Genomic DNA, 15478 nt, shown 5'->3' on the forward strand with positions numbered 1-15478 from the left:
AAAGCTGAAGTGCTCAATTCTGTCTTATTTAAGTCCTGAAAAACTTCCTAGGCAACTGACCTTGAAAGAGACAGAGACGTTCATGTATTTCTGAGGTTCCTTTGACTCATGGGGGTGAGAGCAGTTCTCCGTGTTTTTCCTGTGCTGCTCCCAAGCGTGTAACGAGGGCATTGATTGGGGTATTCCTGCTTCCCTGATGGCTGCTGCTGACTGGCTGTTTCCTCCCGTTGGTGAGATCAGTGTGTTTTTGAACTTTGTCTCACTCCCCAGGGATTTCATCTCATCCATGTCTAAGTGACTGAGAAGCAGCCAAAAGACCCAACAGTGAGGGTGTTGCAGTGGCCAGTGGCGTAGGTGGGTTGGTCTGTTGACAGTAACCGTGGGCAGAAGTGTCCTTCCCTAACACAGAGAGATGTGGCAGGACAGAGGTGACTTGTGCAGTCACACAGCCAGGGAGTGGCCAGTCTGGGGTTGCCTCTGGACGGGGCGTGTGTCGGCCCTGCAGCCTTACCTGTCATTTCTCATGTTCAGTCTAGACTCCCATGATTCAATTATCTGTACAGGAGGGGAGGGGAGGGCACTAAAGGGAACTTGAAACGTGATGAGACCAAATGAACCAGGGTACCTGTAACATCTGAGCCGAGTGTCGCTGTGGGGTGGGGTTTTGCCTCAATATGATTGAACTTTTTCCTTTTTCTTTTTTAAAAATTTATTTGAGAAGTAGAATTACAAACAGAGGGAGAGACAAAGAGGAAAGGTCTTCTATCTTCTGGTTCACTCCCCAGATGGCCGCAATGGCTGGAATTGGGCCTATCTGGAGCCAGGAGCCAGGAGCTTCTTCTGGGTCTCCTATGTGAGCACAGGGACCCAAGCACTTGAACCATCTTCCACTGCTTTCCCAGGCCATAGCAGAGAGCTGGATCGGAAGAGGAGCAGCTGGGACTCAAACCGGTGCCCATATGGGATGCATCCTGGCTCCTGGCTTTGGCCTGGTCTGGTGGACATTTTGGGGAGTGAACAAGCAGATGGAAGTTTCTCTGCCTCTCCAGTATATAAAAGAATAAAATAAAATAAAAGTTAAGATCATTTTGCTAAAAAAGGGAATTTCTGTCAAAATCTCAATAGGATTTTATGGTATTTCTTAGTAAGCTGCAACATGACCTACAACAACAGCTTACAATGTATGGAACCCAAATGAATAATGTTTCCTTGTCCTCTGAGAGGGACTTTTGTCAGGAAAGCACAGGTCAGTCAGTGACTTAGTAACTTGGCCTTAAAAAGAAAAAAAGATTTATTCATTCATTTATTTGAAAGAGTGACAGAGAGAGAGAGAGAGGGGCAGAGGCAGAAAGAGAGAGATCTTCCATCCTCTGGTTCCCTGCTCAGATGGCTGCAATGGTTAGGTCTGGGCCAGGCTCAAGCCAGGAGCCAGAAGCTTCATCTGGGTTTCTCACATGGGTGACAGGAACCTGAGCCATGGGGCCATCTGCTGCTGCTTTTCCCAGGCCGTTAGCAGGGAGCTGGATCAGAGGTGCCAGGACACAGACTGGCTCCCTTATGGGATGCCACTGTCACAGGCAGTAACCTAACCCACCACGCCACAATGCCAGCCCCAGTAACTCAGCCTTTAATTCAAACATTTTTCCAGTGTGCCTTCTGCACCTTGTTGGGATAGGATGGACAGAAGAGTACATTGCTATTATTTTAAACTGTAGCTTTACTCAAAGCAAATAAAGTATTAATTGTATGTTTCCAGATTTAAATTCTGGGGAATCCAGTTTTAAATTCCCATAGCTAGATTTTATTTTTGGCCCAAATAGTCATTGGGATAAAGGAGTTTAATATATCTGCATTCTACTAAAAAATGATTACACCCAATCAAAAAGCACAAACAGCTGTTGCAAATAATATTCTCTGAAAATTATTGTTATGTATAAGCAATAGGAAATATACAAAGAAACTTCTAAACCAGGAAACACACACACAAAAGTGGTGCTTTCCCTGGGCAGCTAGTGATCCAAATAAAATGCATGAGAACTCTAAGTGAGGCCAAGCCAGTGTTATTGGAGAACAGACCAATTTCTTTGACCTTTTTCTTGATAACACTTTAATTCTGACATGTGATCTGGCCCCTTGCAAATTCTTGTCTCAATGTGCTAAGGTAGTTTTGCATTAAAATCTCTGAAAATATATGTTCCACCCTCCAAACGGATATCACAGGACAAACAATATTCCATTCAGACTCTAAGACTTATTTGGGGCCAGTGTTGAAAAGTCAATTCTGTACTTAATACATCTTGAGAAAGACCTGCCCCTGGACTAAGCTTAAGTGTACCAGTATACAGTTCCATAGAGAAGTGAATGCATCCCATGGGATGGAAACCAAAGAACAAAACTTCATCCTGGTCACCCTAGGAGCAGTCATAGCTTCGCTGGTAGAAACACATGCTCATCATTCTAAAGAATAAAGGCACCGCTCTATTAACATGGGACTATTCTGTTCAAATTCAAGGGAAACACCATTCTATTATAGATTATATTTCCCAGGGAGATTGAGAAAACAAATGAGGAATAACCCAAAAATTTATGGAGGGGCTGGCGCTGTGGTGTAGTGTGCAAAGCTGCTGTTTGCGGTGCCAGAATCCCATATGGACACTGGTTTGAGTCTCAGCTGTTTCTCTTCTGATCCAGCTCTCTGCTATGGCCTGGGAAAGCAGTGGAAGATGACCCAAGTGCTTGTGGGAGACCTGGAAGAAACTCCTGGATCCTGGCTTTGGATTGGCATAGCTCTGGCCACTGGGGCCATTTGGGGAGTGCACCAGTGGATGGAAGATCTCTCTCATTCTCTCTCTGTCTCTCCCTCTCCCTCTCCCTCTGCCTCTCAAATAAATAAAAAAATGAAAATAAAACTTAAAAGAAATTTATGGAAAATGCTTATTATGAAAAAACAATGTGTGGATTAGAAAATTTTCACCAAAATAAAATTATCCTTTAATTTCTTTTTTTTTCAAGAACACTGTGAAATACCCCGGTATACTGAGGCATATTTTTGTACAAGGTTGATCTCTATGTATGTAGTTAATAAACTACTTATGCAAAAGTTTTTAGGATATAATTAAGCAACAGGGAGCAATTCAAAATAGCAAGATGATATTTGTATTTCTTAAATATAGTCTAATTTTTTGTGAAATCAGATTCCTTTTCAATTCCTTGGACTGCAGGAGTTACTGATATTTTACTCATAACAAAAATATACAAAAATGGAAAATGAAGCATAAATAAGTTAAAAACAGGGAATTTATCCATGTTAGTTTTTCCTAATCCAGGATGGCAGAGCTGGAATCTTGTGGCCATCCAAATCTGATCAGGAATGCTGGTGATTTTTGTCTTATTTTAAGTGCAGAACAAAACAATTGCAGGTCAAGTAGATAAACTAAAACAAACAAAGCAAAATAGATTCTTTCAATGGGAATTGCACCCATTCTACTTTTAGAAAAAGAGGAATTTCTTTTTCATAAATATGCTACTAGATACCTTGTGTCATTTGAAAGGAACTTCTTAGGAATTTTATTGTTTCAATTGCTGCACTAGATGTTAAGTGCATGGTTTGAATGTGTACCCCTCAAAAAATAGGTTGAAAACTTAATTTCTGGGCTAGAGTTGTGTTTCAGCAGGTTAAGCTGCTGCTTGGGACACTGGCATCCCATATCAGAGGGCCAGTTTGAGTCCTGGCTTCTCTGCTTCCAATCCAGTTCCCTGTTAATATCCCTGGGAAGGCAGCAGAACATGGCCCAAATACTTGTGCCCCTGCCACCCATGTGGAATATTCAAATGGAATTCCTGGTTCCTGGTTTCATCCTGGGCCAGCCTTGGCTGGTGTGGTCACTTGTGAAGCGAACCTGAAGATAGATCTCTCTCTCTCTCTTACTCTCACTTTCTCTCCCTCTCTCAGTTGCTCTGCTTTTCAAATAAAATGAATAAGTGAAGATTAAAAAAGAAAAGAAAATGAATTCCCAATGTAACAGTTTTGAGAGATGGGGCCTAATGAGAGGTAATGAGGCCATGAGGGTAGCTTTCTCATGAATGTGGTAATGCCGGTAATAAAAGAACTCAGGGCTCTGAGTTTGAGCTCTGCCTCTCAATGTGTCATCTTTCCTTTCTGTTTTCCACCATGGGATGAGGCAGCAAGAAGGTCCTATCCAGTGTGGGCCCCTTGGTCTTGAATTTCCCAGGCTCCAGACTGTAAAAAAAAAAAAAAAACTTTTCTTTATAAACTACTAGATGGTATTTTTACAGCAAAACAAAATGCACTAATACACTAAAGATCTATCTGTAGTGGGAAGAAAAGGAAAAAAATGCTGCATTTGATATTAATACATATTATTCTTGGGTCTAGTTTATTTAACAAAGGATACTGCAAAAGCAGTCACATCTTTTTGCTTCTCGTGATGCTTTTTGGAGAGCAATTTTTGTGGCAACCAAAAACCAAAGAAAAATATTTGTAAACCATTTGTCTTTCCTTGCCCTCACTGTTCCCCACTCCAGTGCTACACAGCTGACCGTGGAAGTCAGATGGAATGATGCGCTCAGAAAAGGAAAAAGAAAGAGAGATGGAAGGGAAAACAATACCTTCCTAGGGGATTTCATTATGTGTTGATTCGATTTCTGTGTAAACGGGAATTGCAAAGTTGCCACCACGTTGTTGCCGACTGCAGAGAGTCCAGCTCCTGTCCTTGGGTGTGCAAGCACATGTGAAGCTGGGAGGACCACGGAAGGAATGCTCATCACTACTTCTCTTCTCCCGAGAGGTAGCCTCATTCGGTGAGTGCAGAGCAGAGCTGCTGCAGAAGTCTCTGGTATTCAGTCTGTCCCCAGGGCACGCAGGCTCCTGTGTTGACCTGCTCCATTGTCAGAAACCTGTGTGGGAATCATCTCCTTCCAGACTCAGCCCATAGGAACCTAAGGCCATCTGGAATTCTGCAGAATGTTTGCATGATAATGGTTGAAACATTTAGTGCAGCCTTTTATGCCCCAAAGATTTTACAGATGGCACTTGGCTAGGTTGCATCTGGCTTCCATTTCTTAAACATTAACTTCAATTTTATCATAGTGGGTTTTATTTCCATGTGACACTGGGTTTACACTTACTTAATACGGGTCTATTGTGGCTGTAAACTCCTCTTAAGAGAACATCTTTGGAATCTGTGCTATGACTAAGCAAATCTTGCCTCTGGAGAGAGAATTCAATACAATGAAAACACACAATGGACATTTCTGTTTTTACTTGGGTTTTCATTTCTTTTTGGTCATTATATTAACATTACCTCCTGAATTTCAGATAAAAATAGTTGTGGTTGCCTAAAATTATTTCTAGGAAGAGAGTTGATGAGTTTTCTCCCCCCTCTGCTTTAAGAAAGGGCTCTAACAATACCTCCTGCTCCATTACAAGAATCACAAAAGAGAAATGTCCAACAAATACACAGCCTGATTCTATTTATTTATTTCAAAGGCAGACATGCACACACACACACACACACTGAGACAGAGACAGATGTTTCATCCACTGGATCACTCCCCAGATGCTCACAGTCACCAGGTCCAAGCTGGGCAAAGCCAGGAAGCCAGAACACCATCCTGGTCTCCCATGTGGACAGTTGAGATGCATTTACGAGCCATTACTGGTAATGGTGCGCATTACCAAGAAGCTGGAACCAGAAGCAGAGCTGAGACTTGAACTGAGGCATTTTGATTTGAGATACAGGTGTTCCAAACAGTGTCTTAACCTCTGTGCTCAAATACCTACCTCCACAACCTGTCTTACTCACTCAATCTTCTCTCTATCCTCTATCTCCAGCTGGTGAGTTTTTACTGCTCCCTTACCTGTAAATACCTGTGCTATTATTGAGAATTCTTCAGAACAAAGTACTATTTACATTTCCAGGGTTATCGAGCAAGAACTACTAATCTGCTTCAGTTCAAACAGACATTGTTTGCTACTCTGTACAAATCCAGACTTTGTTCTTATTCTTCAAATGTATGTTCTTGCTTGTGAGGACAGTATTCTAATTTAAGCTCCATTTGTGTACTCTTCCTACCGTTTCTGATTTAGACTTCTGAGGACAGACCACTCTTCCACAGGAACACAGACAAGGGCTATAAATAATAATGAAACCATAGGATGCTAATTTCACTGTTAGACATTCAGCTTTTTTAAAATATGTGTGATACAATAGCTATCATAAATCAGAGAAATCGTGATATTTGTCCTTTTGGGCCTGGTTTATTTCAATAAGCATATTAAAAGACTGATCACAGCACACATCAACATTTTAATTTCTATTTATTGTAGAAATTGTTGTAGGTGGCCAAGATCTTATTTTTATATGAACTTGAATCATTAGTTAAACATAGCAGGTAATGAACCTCTTTAGTGAAAGATTAATACATTTGTCACCTAATCCCTACTACAGCACAAAGGAGTAGATCACAAAGACAGATCCCAAAGCTGAGACTTAGTATTTTAAGGGTCTTGCTAAGGAGGCCACGTTTTTGAGCAGGAGCCCATTCAGACTGACCTGAGACCCAGTCTCTTTCCCCGACATTGTTCTGACTCTTGAGCAATGGTGCTGATGTGGAAAACTCACATTCCAGAGCTTCCAAACCTGATCTTTGGGGATGATGCCAGAGCCTCCGAGAACTCTGCTCACTTGGGGGTGTGATGTACAGGGGATCAATGAACCCAGGGAGGGAAAGTTAGAGATAATCTTTCACCAGGATCCGCCATTCCACCTGTGGATGCTTCCCTTTATTTAAGTGGGCAATGATAATTTTTTTTTAAATATAAGAATTCTGTAGGATTTGGAACTGATTTTTTTTTTTGTGTTTGCCAAACTTCAAAAAGACTCTGAAAGAAATCTTGGAGACTGAGAGGGCAGCTGCTGTGACATGGTACAAACTGTGGGTGGGCACAATTCTGAATCTTTACCCTGATGTTTGTTTATTATGATATTTGAGTCTCATTCTGCTCCTCATCTCTCAAATGGATATAGCAATATTTGTGTTGAGACAATGACACACAGCCATGCAACCTGTTTACACAGAGAAGACAACATGTGCATGTGAAGGGATCAGCACGTTCTTGGCATACAGCAAGTGTCATACGCGAGGCTCTTGATAGGAAATGCTGAGATGCAGATGTTCTGGGGTTGTTTTCAAGGAAAAATATAGGGAAAGGAGTGAGGGAGAGACTTGGGCAGAGGGAGAAGCTGAGCTAGATGCTGCTGCGTGTGGAGCTGTGCATGGACCTTCTGTGGACTCATGAGTTGAGGTAAGGTTCCTGGACTTTTGCTGCCTCTCCCGGAGATAAGATTCAGTGATCCTCAGGGAGAGGGCATACATCTTGGGTGAGGCAAATCCTTAGGGTGAGAGCGCTTTCTAGGCAAGGATCCAGGTACAAAGGGCATTTCTGGGAGCTGGAAGTGAGCAGAAAGCACAGGACATCATCCCTTCCTGTAAGTGTTCCAGAGAGGCTAAGTGGTATCACTGGTACTGTTCATCACCCACTGATGATTTGTCCTATCAGAAACAACAGCCAACAGGCATTCTTATAGCCAAAATCATCCTTGCCTCCCTGTAGCACAGGAAGCCAAATCATCTAAGTGTGGAATAAGAAATGACTTAACCCAGCACTCTCACTTTGAAATTTAAGACAAATTTAAAAGACATTGAAATTCAGCGATAACCTAGAACAGTGTCTTCAGCTCCACATTTGATACTGTAATAGGTTGCCATAGGTAAGTCTTTTTGCTTAAATGGACATATATTACCTGAATAATACAACCTGGACATTGAATTTATAAATAATTTTGGTAATATTTGACTTCTCAAATTTGAAGCAGTGTAGTCTGTGTAAAAATTGTCATAAATTGTTTTTATCAAAATATTTTGAAAAACAGTAATAGTTCAGACATAATTTAAAAGTTTGTTTTGAGGTAAAATCTGGTGAATTTTGGGAAGATTTTAAAAAATGAGTAAGATAATTGTATAAATAATAATAATAAGGGGATTTGAAGAGTATTAAATCCTACAAAACATCTATTGTTGATATCATTTTATGTGCTTGTATGTGTTGTAGTTCATAATCATAATCATAACCATTCACTGGGGAAAGGACATCAAATAAAATATATTGTCTCAATAATTTCAGGACTTATAAAAGACATATAGGGGAGCGGCAAGATGGCGGAATAGGAAGGGAGCACATTGATAGTTCGTCAAGACACACGTTAATATAAGTGGAGATACTGCAGGGTCAAGGAAGAGTAGGGAAAGAAACAGCAGAGGAAACTCTTCCGGAACTAGTGATTCACAATGGACCTGCGTGGAGAGCGTGGGAGCCCAAGTTCGGGACACCAGCGGCAGACTCAACGCACCAGCGCTGGAACGCGAGGTGAGCCGAACCTCCATAGCCCGAGACACCAGCAGGCAAGCGGAAAGAGGAGACTAGAGGGAACGAGGCTTGAAACTCCGTGGGGAAAAGTTCACCAGGCTAACTAGAAGAGAGAGAGGAAAAAAAAGTGACTGATACGGACACGAGTTTCTCTCTCTCCGCTCACCTCTCAAAGGCTAGCAAGACAAAGAGCAGGCGCCATTTTGGACATACCTCATAAGCAGGGCGACCTCAGGTCTGCACCGGCCCTGAGCCTAGCAGAAAAACCTGACTCTGGGGGGAGGGGTGAAATAACAGGAGATTAGGATCTAACTTGGCAACCCAGTGGGAGACTGCAGGAGAATTGGAGCCCACACTGAGGGCAGCACAGATTCCCTGTGTGGTCCTTGGGAAAGAGCTTCTGATCTCTGGCTCCTGTGGGTATATCATTTGCTTGCTAACTACCTCCAAGTACGTTCAGCTGTGTGGAATTACTTCCCTTTGAATCAAAAAAAAAAGAAAGAGAGATTTACCACACCTAACCTGGGAGTGTCATCTTTGACACACCCTCAGCCCTGAGGAACCAAACACAGCTCTCAGTCCACACTCATCTCAAGCCTCTAAGGCTCCACCGAAAGCAGACAGTCCACTTAATATAGAGCCATAGTGTAACAAGAAAAAACACCACAGTGAAGAAACCAAATATCTCCAACATGCCAAACAACAAATGCAAAAATCGAGGTAACAAGAATAAGGAAGACACTATGACGCCCCCAAATGAAAAAGACACCCCAATGCAAGATTATGAAGATGATGAGATAGAAGAAATGCAAGAAGCGGATCTCAAAAAATTGATAAGAACATTAAGAAGTTCTCAAAAACAAATTCTTGAACTACAGAAATCCTTAATGGACAAGATAGAAAATCTCTCTCATGAAAATGAAATATTAAGGAGGAATCAAAATGAAATGATACAACTAGTGGAAGAAGAAACTGAGATAGTGACGAGAAATCATAATGAAATGAAGAATTCAACAGATCAAATGACAAACACATTAGAGAGCCTTAAAAACAGAATGGGCGAAGCAGAAGAGAGAATATCGGACTTAGAAGACAGAGAACAGGAAAGGAAACAGGCAAACCAAAGAAAAGAAGAAGAAATTAGAAATCTAAAAAATATTGTCGGGAATCTACAGGATACTATTAAAAAACCCAACATTCGAGTTCTAGGAGTTCCTGAAGGCATGGAGAGGGAGAAAGGATTAGAAGGCAATTTCAGTGAGATACTAGCAGAAAATTTCCCAGGTTTGGAGAAGGACAGAGGCATCTTAGTACAGGAAGCTTATAGAACCCCTAATAAACATGACCAAAAGAGATCCTCACCACGACATGTTGTAATCAAACTCACCACAGTGAAACACAAAGAAAAGATCCTAAAATGTGCAAGAGAGAAACGTCAGATTACTCTCAGAGGATCTCCAATTAGACTCACAGCAGACTTCTCATCAGAAACCCTACAAGCTAGAAGGGAATGGTGAGACATAGCCCAGGTACTAAGAGAGAAAAACTGCCAGCCCAGAAGATTATATCCTGCAAAGCTCTCATTTGTGAATGAAGGTGAAATTAAGACTTTTCATAGCAAACAGAAACTGAAAGAATTTGTTGCCACTCATCCTGCCCTGCAAAAGATGCTTAAAGATGTGTTACACACAGAAACACAGAAACATGGTCACCAATATGAAAGAAGGTAAAGGAAGGAAACCTCACAGCAAAAGTTCACAGGAAGCTCAATTTCTCTTTGACATAGTATTAAACTCTGATGCTCTGTTAAAGCAATGTGTTAAAGTAATCTATTATGTTCTCTTGTTGTCTGTTAAATTCTAATTGTTCAAAAACAGCTGAATTTTTATTAAGAGCTATGGGTTATGTAAATATGTGCTTATTTTCAAAGATTTGAATAATCACCTTTTAACAAGATCAAATTTGGTCTATGAGTTTATAATTTTAAACATGGCGACTTAAAGTCTTTTGTCATCCACAGTTATATATGATTTGCTGCTCATAAAACTAAAGCGTTGTTGGTTCTGTGTGTAGCTGTCCTCCTATAGGTTCCTATGGACTTTTTCCAGCCACTTCCATTATATTCAGTACTTTGGGATGGCTCTGAAAACAGATGAAGCCAATAATGTATTAACAGTACCAACTGAGAGAAAGTATGGTTAACTGAGGTTACTAAAAAAGCAATTCAAATCAATTGGCAATCTACAAAAAGAGTTAAAGATTTTAAAAGCTATTATTAAAATTGCTATATTGGTCTATTATGCTATGATATATGTGTGTACATAATGTATGTCCACATGGGGAAATTTTATTAAGAGTTTTATTTTAAATGGCTTATAGATAAGATTGTCCATAAATTTAAGCTGCTAAAATCAATCAAAGATACATTTTAATTTGTGTGACCTGAATCTGTGTATCATATGTTTTAAACTTGTTGGTAGAAAGAAACTAAAAACATTTTATATGGTTGTGCTTAAGTTTACTGGTTAAACAAACTACACCATGTTAGATATTTAATAGGTGTTTTCAAATACATGATTCTTAAAATTTATAGAAGGCATTGGACCTTCTGGTAAATGTTTTCTTAAGTTGTTATCTAATGGTGAAACTGTTTGCTAAGTATTCATGTGATATTGCTATTGTCAGCAAGCGATCTAGGACTTGCTCCCTCATTTCTCTATTCTAAGCCCAACTTGTTCTTTCATTTCTCTATTCTCTTCAAGGTAGGAAACTAATTCTATTATGAAGGAATCTGTAGGATGCACAATTTAATCTTTAGACCTTATAAAAGAGATGGCTAACATTTTTCTGTAATAGCATAGCCAAAAGAAGAACTTAAATAATAATCTCATAGCTAGATTCACTTCGCCATCAGCAAAGTATACAGTAAGTAGAAAAAACCTCCCTTTCAGACCAAAGGGAAAGAAAGTTTTAAAGTGAGAATATAATTTTCCTCATGGGCATTGTCTACCTTAGAAAAACTACTACAGAACATGCCTGTGACTATAGACTTGTAGTTCAGGCCACCGAAGATTAGAGATGGGACACGGGCACTCCCTTGACTTGCATCCTCTGGTCTGCTTTAACACAAACCAGGAGGAAAAGAAAGCTTGGCATCAGAAGCAATGGGTGGCAGGCCTATTAATGACTGATCTGTACAGTGATCTGCCCTCAAGGAGACCCAACAGGCCAGTCCACTGCAGTGGCTTTCAATGTGGTAAGCCTGGGCTTCAGCAGAAGTCAGCTTGTGAAGAGCCCTGGCAGCTCTGCCAAGAGTTGGATCACTGGAAATGAACCTGCCCTGGAGTCGAAGGATGCCCAGGTCAGAGCCACAGATCTTATTGGCTCTAAGCTGAAAAGCCTTTCACTCAGCCCAACTTCCAAAGTGACCACTGTAGCTGAGGGTGTGGTCAAGTAGGGTCAGCAACATTGCAGGCAGAACTGTAAATTTCTTGTTAGAGATTCCCCCTGCCTTTACCTGGCCAGCTCTCCTCCCAGGCCAGCCAAGTAATGAAAGTCAACAGAGTGCCTTCCCCTAGGAGGTTCACACCTCCCTTAGGCTATACCCCATGTGAAGAGATAGATAGGTCTGGGCCTCTTAACTTACAAGGCCTAAAGCCCACCAGATTATTATCAAGCCCCTTCTATCAGGTTCTATTTGCCTCTCAATCAGAAAACTTAATTGTAGCTTAGACAGCACCTTTCTTAGCTCCTCTAATAATGACTCTGTCCTTTGTTCTAGACCCTGTCTAGCGTACTTGGGCCTCATTCCTTTGTAATCATAACCTCTACTCTACCACCAATGGCTCTACTCCCAACCTGTGTGTACTGATGGTCCTCTTCCCCACTTAATGCTGTATACTTGTTCAAACCTGGTTAATGCCACTCTTAGGATCATTGGTTACTATCCTCACCTTGTCTTTTATTACCTTGTCTAAATATGATCAGAGTCGGCAAACTTGGAAGGCTTCCATAGCCTTGGCAACTCATGACGACAGCCTAGGGTGGTTACTGGCGCTATAAACTAGGGTGTCAATTTGTTGGGTCAACAACAGGAGCCACTGTGCACTTGCTCCTCATGTGGGATCTCTGTCCTTAATGTGCTGTACATTTTGATTTGATGCTATAACTAGTACTCAAACAGTATGTTTCACTTTGTGTGTCTATGTGAGTGCAAACTGTTGAAACCTTTATACTAAATTGATCTTCTGTATATAAAGAGAATTGAAAATGAATCTTGATGCAAATGGAAGGGGAGAGGGAGCGGGAGAGGGGAGGGTTGCGGGTGGGAGGGAAGTTATGGGAGGGGGAAGCCACTGTAATCCATAAGCTGTACACTGGAAATCTGTATTCATTAAATAAAATTTAAAAAAATAAATAAAAATAAAAGACTTATAGGACAAGTCTGAGATAAGCAGATACAAGAACTGTTGACCAAGTCCCCACAGCCCAAGGAGAAATAGTCTGGTTATGAGAAAAGCAAGAAAAGTTTCTCTTCTAACTTGGTACAAGTGAGTGTAGTTAACCCTGAACTTTCAAAGCTGTGAATGAAGACCTAAAAATAATTCTGATGGTAGTAGGTGTATTTTGAACTGCTTGATCATTGAAATCATATTCTGGATTTGATCTTAGAAGATATTGCCCTTCCATTTACAACCTAAAACATTAGTCTTAAGAGAAGTGTAGAGGGGCTAGCACTGTGGAGTATCAGGAAAGCCGGCTTCCCATCTGGGTACCAGTGCAAGTCCCGGCTGCTCCACTTCCAATCAAGCTCTCTGCTGTGGCCTAGGAAAGCAATAGAAGATGGTTCAAGTCCTTGGGCCCCTGCAACCACATGGGAGATCCAGAAGAAGCTCCTGGCTCCTGGCATCCGAATGGCCCGGCTCTGGATGTTGTGGCATTTAGGGAGTGAACCAGCAATGGAATACCTCTCTCTCTCTCTCTCTCTCTCTCTCTCTCTCTCTCTCTCTCTGTCTCTCTCTCTTTGCCTCAGCCTATATAACTCTGCCTTTCACATAAATAAATAAATAAATAAATATTAAAAAAAAGACAAGGGTGGAGTAAGGAGATAACAAAAGTATGTGCATAAATAACCAGACTCTGTACCTGCTGCTCTGGCAGCCTGCTGAGGAAGTAAGTTTATTTAAAATATAACGAAATAGGCTCAACAGCCAACCTGAGAGTGCTCAGTGAGGGCAAAGGCATTTGGTCTTGACTATAGTGCTTGCTCGGATCACTGTTGGCAGTGGTCTGTATTTCTCAGGGCATGTACAAAAGTGCTAAGGGTTTCAGACTAGCTGAAATCTGAATTAAGGCCCAGGAGCTTATGAGGACTGCTAGATGATTGAATAATTTTCAAGCCAAGGGACTGTCTAGATGACTCTAGAACTCTGATCCATGTATGATATCTGTATCATTTGTCCTCATGAAAACATTTTGTCTTTGACGTATAGATAGGACTGGCTTTTTTCTTCTTGGTTTAATTTAGTCTAGAGTAACCTGATATAATATTTAGAAATTTATTATGCTCCTAACTAAGTCTACAAAACAACAAAAATCCACAATTTGTATTGTCTTTCTCTGAATTTGCTCTTACCATTCTGAGAGGTCCAGTAAGGTCTAAAATGATATTCATGCTTCTGGCCCATTGTTCCCTGACTTCCTGAACTATAGTTGTTTTTTTGCTCTTCACAGTAATCTTCAGGTTTTACAATGCTGCGTTGTTGATGTCTAGGTCTATAAGAGAACAAGCAATATAAGAAATAGAAGAAGAAGGATAAAGTCTACTAAGTGATGTCATCTCTGATCCAAGAGCCTCACACAACGTGCAGTACACATTCATTTCAAACTTTTCCATTGCTTCTGGGAACAAATGAGACAACCAGTTTCATTCAAGCTCTTTAATCCAGTCTCTAGGTTCTGACAGAAGAGAGCTAGTCATCATTTCATGTTGCTGATGTACAGGAACAAGAATGCAAAGTACTGGGTTCCATGGGAGATATGATAATTGTGAGGGAAAGTATCAGAAGTATTATATGTTTCTAGAAGCATCTAGAAGGACATTTCTGAAATGAATTTCCATGGCAGGGTTAAAATAATGTTTATTTTATTTAATCATTTATTTACCTGAGAGGTAGAGAGACAGAGATAGCTTCCCTTCACTGCCTCACTTCCTAGATGCCAGCAGGGTGGGCATGACATGGAATTTGGAAGCCAGGATAATCCAGGTCTCTCACAAGGATGGCAGACACCCAATGGCTTGAGCCATTCCCTGTGTCTCATAAGGTCTGTATTGTTAGGAAGCTTGAGTCTGGAACCACAGTTGGGAATTGAACCTAGGCATATTAACGTGGGACACAGGCATTCTAACCAGCATCTTAATTCTAGCCCACACACTTGCCTCCACAAAAGTTTTAAAAAGGGCTTTGGGAAGTATTAATAAAAAATTTCATTACCAAACATGTTTATGAGATTGAGCACCCATATTTGATTAAAACACTTCTTTATTTCTGCAAGGAAGAATGAGAAAGACAGAGAGGGAGGATGGGGGGAGGAGGAGGAGAAGGAGAAGGAGAAGGAGAAGGAGAGGGAGAGGGAGAGGGAGAGAGAGAGAGAGAGAGAGAGAGAGAGAGAGAGAGAATATCTTCCATCTGCTGGTTCACTCCCAAATGACCACACATTTTGGGCTCAGCCAGGCCGAAGTCGAGAGTCAGGAACTCTGTCCCGGTCTCCCAGGGCTTGCCAGGGGCCAAGCCCTTGGGCATCTTTCTCTGCCTTCCCAGGCACATTAGCAGGGAGCTGGATTGAAAGTGGAGAAGCCAGGACTAGAACTGGTACTCATGTGGGATGATTGCCTTGCAGACCATGGCTGATTAAAACACTTATTAAACTAACAGTTAAATATTAGGGATGAAATGCTAGCTTTATATTACATTAAGGAAAAATGATTATGAATAACAGGTTGTTTTATCCTTACCCAAAGCAGGAAAA

This window comes from Lepus europaeus, chromosome 14 (genome assembly GCF_033115175.1).
Source record: "Lepus europaeus isolate LE1 chromosome 14, mLepTim1.pri, whole genome shotgun sequence".
Lineage (NCBI taxonomy): Eukaryota > Metazoa > Chordata > Mammalia > Lagomorpha > Leporidae > Lepus > Lepus europaeus.